Here is a 6078-nt window from a genome sequence, read left to right as displayed (position 1 = left end):
GACTAAACCTTCTCAAACACAAGCAGAATTATGTCTTTTGCGTCAAGCCCAGATGGAAGATTTCCCTGAGGAATATAAACTGCTTAAAGATGGTCATGGAGCTCCCTCACACAGCCGTTTAGTTGGTTTGGCACCAGAGTATGATCCCGTTACAGAGCTGATAAGAGTGGGTGGACGACTTCGTCAGAGTGAGGATTTGGATCTTGAAGCTATTAATCCAATTGTTTTAGATCCTGAGAATCATGTTACCAAACTTTTGGTTGCTGATTATGACTCCACTCTGTGCCATCCAGGACCACAAAGAGTGTTCGCTCAGCTTCGTCGGAAATACTGGGTTCTGAGAGGGCGACAGTTAATAAAGAAGATTCAGAGATCATGTCTTGAATGTAGGAAGTGGAAAGGTGTGCCTTCAGTTCCTAGAATGGCCGATCTACCAGTTTCCAGACTTCGCCTGTATAAGCCCCCCTTTTGGTCGACAGGTATGGATTGTTTTGGGCCTTTCAGTTTTGTTCGAGATTATCTTCCAAGTCTTCAGACTCGTCAAAAGTGGGAACTTGATGGTAATCCTATTGCTCCTTCTGCCATCGTCATGATTGTGGAACCTCAGCTTCCTCGGGGACACTGGCCTATAGGACCTGTCAGTAAGATTTTGCCAAGTTCTGATGGAAGAGTGAGAGTTGCTGAGATTTTCAGCAAAGGGAAATATTTAATTCGTCCAGTCAGCCGTCTGATTGTTCTTCCTGAATTGACTGATTCTGATAATTCAATCACATGAACTTTCTGTAAATGCAAATATGTTAACATATTTGGGGGCGGCTGTAGAAAATCCTGCTGTGATCTGATTGGCTGACTGAGTCTTGATAAAGAGCACCTGTGGCCCCTTACTAATTATGTTGCAGTCTCCTCTTGTTTGAACCAAAAAGCTGTTGTTCAGACATGGCTTGTGTGGAATTGTTGCGTTGTTGACCATGTAAGTTTCCTTTTTGATTGTTTAGTTTAAAGGATTATGTGTTTGATATATTGAGTTTTAGTTGTTTAGTAGTTCTTTAATGTTATACTCATTTGATTGTTAAAGCTGATTTCAGATGTATGATTTAAGATTTGCAATTGTGTTTGTATTAATTAATGGTTTTGTTTATGGGTTTTAGAAACCAACAATTACCATCACTGCCATCTGTGAAATGTCTACTCCTATATGTCACCACAAATAAACTGGGAAAAGTACTTGATGACTGAATGAGTTTTAATGGACCCACCATTCCAGTAGCAACAGCCAAATCAGCCTAGAACTTTCTGCTAAATTTCTACAATGATTAAGTGCAAACTGAATGTAATGTTTTGTAAATGTTATTTACAATTAAATTAAAATCTATTATAGTTTGATTTATTTGAGGCCCTATTTAAGGGTGTTTGATCAGGGTTGGAGAAAATCTCTGCAGGAAAGTAAATCTCATGGGCCAGATTTGCCAAGCCCTGAATAATTATCTTTATATATAATTCTATAATTCTGTTGTCTTTGAAATATAGTTAAAATGCACCAATATGTACAGACAAGCATTTATGATAAACTAAAATATACTATTTTACAATGTGATTGCATCAATTTGCATGAAAAATCAGTAATACAGTATATACATACATGCATATATACACACAGTGGGCTCCACAAATATTGGAAGCCATACAGGAAGTCATGACATCACTTCCTGATCACTACGGTGAACTTAAACACACATCCTTCAGTTTGACTTTTACTCTAGAATTTGAAGGGGTGCCAATCATTTTGGCACATGTTTTTTTTTTTATGTTTTACATTTATATTTTGAGTAAATTATCTTTAATTAAAAGTTAGATTTCTTTGAATATTTTGAATGAAAGATTAGAGGAGAAATGGCACAAACCATTTTGTAGTCAGTTTTGCTCATATTTGCCAAGCGAGCCCACTGTATATATCATTTTGACTGCCAGCATTGTTTTATTGTGTTTGTTACATTGTTACAAAGGTTACATTTAGATGTAGGATTAATTCTGGATTAGTTTTTAATTCTGTTTTTAAATCAAGGATTGCACATGGGACATTAAAAACAGTTTTCTTTTTCTTTTTTGTACTTTATTGTTAGTTTTCTCTTTTTGTACAGTTTATACAGTATACATAAGTTTATAAAATGCATTAATTGCATCAAGTCATAAACAGATGAGATGGTGATCTCCACAGATCGATGTCAGTCCTGCTTTGGTGTGAGTCGGTGCAAGATCTCATTATCTCACTATGGTAAATCCTCTAGACTGCGACTAGAAGCACCAGTGTTTCATGACACCTGTTTAAGCCTATCCTAGTGTGTGAGGCAAGGCACAATCACGGTTCTGCCATTTTAAGTGTATATCCGAGCACAGATAGAAGAGTGAGAATATATCTTACATTGCAACAACTTTTTAAATAGAGTGAATGACTTACAAGCGTGTCTAAGGCTTCATCTACACCTGGACCCAGTTGTTCAAAAGGAATCGGATTTTGGCAACAAACAAAAAAAAAAGAATTCTGAAATAAGATTAGATCACAAAATCCAATCTTGGCTTTGATCTGGATCAAATCATCAGTTTGTGTTGATCAGATTGGGATACTTTTGATGCAAAAAGAAAAGTCATGACTGCATGGCTGGAGCTTTAGAAGAGCTGCAACAACGAGCATCTTCAGATGATTTAAGAGAAAATGGCTGAAAAAATCATAAATACAGTCACTAGTAATGATTTAATGGTTTATCACTTTCAACCAATAGGTGGCGCTGTGACCAAACTGATGTGATGTGTTCAGAGTAAAGTGACAATGACACAAGCAAAGTTTGGTGTTGATATGCCAAAGCGCTGAGAGATAAAGCCTCAGGGTCGGTTTGGCATCATGCCATTAAATATGTCGATGCAGAATTCAACAACCGTTTCGTCTAGCAACGTGAAATCCGTAACTTTTTGCCAGCATGGTCTGAAGATGATACGATTCAATTTTGGTGAAATTCGGACCACCAGTTCGAAATTTCATTTTTTTTTTAAATAAAATCAAAATGGTGGACAGAGAGTTTGGCAGACTGGGGCAAAATTGGTATTAATGTTCTCAGCGTGACCCAAGGAATCAGTTAAGACCAGTTTCATAGCATAATTTAATCAAAAGTTATTAGCCTTTTTGGAAATTTCATTATAACTTATGATCACAGGGTGGCGCTGTCTCGAAACTTTTTGTGTACCTTCAGGGCATGGTGCTGAAGACATATAGAGTTTCGTTACGCTTTCGTAAAATATAGCATTTTAAGATCAAAATGGCTGACGCCCAAAATTCTGCACCGAATCTAAAGAGACAAATTTTGTGATTTTTTTGGAAACCTGTAAATTTTCCATATCTCCTGAGCACTAGGCGGCACTGCCATGAAACTGTCAATTCGAATCGACTTGAATTCCATAACTTTTTGTCGGCATGGTCTGAAGTTGATCTGGTTCAATTTTTGTGAAAATCAGAGCAACGGTCTAGGAAGAGTTAGAAAAATAAGGTTTTTCAGGAAAATTCAAAATGGCGGAAGAATTTCCCAGACTGAAAATGATGTCATAGGCAACAGAGTCGCCTTGAGCCAAAGAATCGTTTCTAGCCCTTATGGTTCAAAAGTTAACATAAACATAAGTGCAACTTTGGACAGTTGGTGGCGCTAGAGGGAATGAGTTAGAGACTCCAAATTTGCTGTGGTGACAGTTCAGACTGTCCTCTATCAGTGTGCCAAATTTCATAACTTTCCCGCAAGTACTTCAATGGGCTGCCGTAGACTCCCAGAGCGGAGGAAGAATAATAATAAAAACGCCAACGATTACACACCTTCAGTGCTTGGCCCCTAATTAGCAGTAGACATTAAGCCTTTCGGTAGCATACAGTAAAATAAAAAACTGATTTTGGTGCCATAAAATCCCCAAACAGCTGTAGATATCAAATAAAAAGTGTTTAATTGAAAGTGTTTTTGTGTGTGTGTGTGTGTGTGTGTGTGTGTGTGTGTGTGTGTGTGTTTTAAATCACTGTCTGTGCATTGGCACAATCATGAGAGATGAACCAGTCAAAAGTTCTTTGTGAGCGAATGCGCAGTTTTTCGGGTGAACGCTACACAAGACTTTTCTGGGAGAATGCAATTTTTTTATCCCCCATCTCATATTTTTTCCTATCACCATGTCGTAGAGCATGAATTGGTAATCTGAAAAAGTGTGTTTCTGGATCAGGCGGATCCAATCCAATATTGCTTTGAAAAACCGGCACGAATATCAAATGGATTCCCTGATCCTGGATAGCAAAACGTGGGATTTTCAAATCCAGATCATTCTGATCCAGATTAATCTTTTTGAACAACTGGGCGCTGGTATGTAATCCATTCACAAGTTTAAATAGGGCCCAAGATATACGTATGTGACTGGATCACTCAAACCACATCTGAAGTTGAAAACTTCAGTGGAAACATTGGGAGTTCATTTTGAGTCCAGGAATTCACTCCCTCGCCACCCTGGACTGGTGTTGTCCCGCATCGGACACGGACTGCTGAAGTCCTGGGGTTTGTGGCACCAAGACTTTAGCAGCAGGTCCTTCAGGTCCTGCAAGTTGCGAGGTCAGGCCTCCATGGATCAGATTTGTCGGTCCAGCGCTTCCCATAGATGCTCGATTGGATTGAGATCTGGGAATATCGATGCTCAGTTGGATTGAGATCTGGGGAATATCGATGCTCAGTTGGATTGAGATCTGGGGAATATCGATGCTCAGTTGGATTGAGATCTGGGAATATCGATGCTCAGTTGGATTGAGATCTGGGAATATCGATGCTCAGTTGGATTGAGATCTGGGAATATCGATGCTCAGCTGGATTGAGATCTGGGGAATATCGATGCTCAATTGCTTCTCAAAGCATTCCTGAACCACACGTTCAGAGGTCTTGTGGAGTTCATGCTTCGGTTTCTGGGGACCTACATGAATATTAGGCGTGTGTTTTGCAGTACTATGACGTATTTAGCACGAAATCTGAGACCCTTCGGTCAACAAAATGCAATAAAAGTAGATGCATTTGAGAATCGTGTAAATACCTGGGGTCTCATTTATAAAACCGTGTGAACGCCAGAACCTGCGCAAAATTCCCTTTACAATCCCAGTCAGCGGAAGATTGTTCACATGCGTCTCCTCCCCGAAATAACCATATATGAGCTTACAACTCCTCGTTTACTATATCCTCATCTGCATATCATTTGCATATGCTTATTCATCCACGTGATACCACGTTTAACGGTACAAGACATTAGGAAAATATGAGATACAGATGTGCGTAACATTACATCGCTTAAAAGCATTTAGTAGCCGATCCTTGCCTTGTTTTTGAATAAATAAATAAATCAAATAGTATAAAACACATCAATCTTTTCCACTGGCCGAATAGTATTTTTAATTTGCTTTATATTTTTAATGGAAACAGATAGCCCTTATTGTGCATTATTGATCATTATTTGCGTGAACATATTTCCTCAGAGCACGAGTTCTGCTATTATCATGCGCTGAGCAAACATTAAAACTCAACATGCCTCAGGAAAAAAGTGTTCAAAAGCAGCGCATACACTACAAATATTACTATTTATTAGAATTTAGCATTGTTTATAACTTCTCGGTAATAATTTCATCTAATTTAAGTGCTTAACTCCATTAATGAGAATGGCATATTTAATCTAAATGTGTATATTAGATAGTTTAAATCTAATTGATGTATTTAAACTGTTATTGTGAACATCACTGTATTTATGATTAAAGTGGTTTTCCTTCATCAGTCCCTCAGATCTCCATCGGTGTCGCCAAACTGCTCCGTCTCCAGAATGTTCGTACGCATGTCTCAGAGGTTACTTACAGATGTACTTACACATTCTCCCGTCAAGTTTGTTTTTATAAATCACACCATATGCGTGGGAAGTGGCGTTCGGCTCTTTCTGTTTTGTGCGACGCAACGGTTATGAATGAGACCCCAGATGGGTCTTGTCTGACTTGATCACCTGGGATGAAAGGGACGTGCAAACAGGGATCTATGA

Source organism: Scardinius erythrophthalmus, assembly GCF_964197995.2.
Source record: "Scardinius erythrophthalmus genome assembly, chromosome: 2".
In the NCBI taxonomy this organism is placed as follows: domain Eukaryota; kingdom Metazoa; phylum Chordata; class Actinopteri; order Cypriniformes; family Leuciscidae; genus Scardinius; species Scardinius erythrophthalmus.
This window is presented reverse-complemented; position numbering follows the sequence as displayed.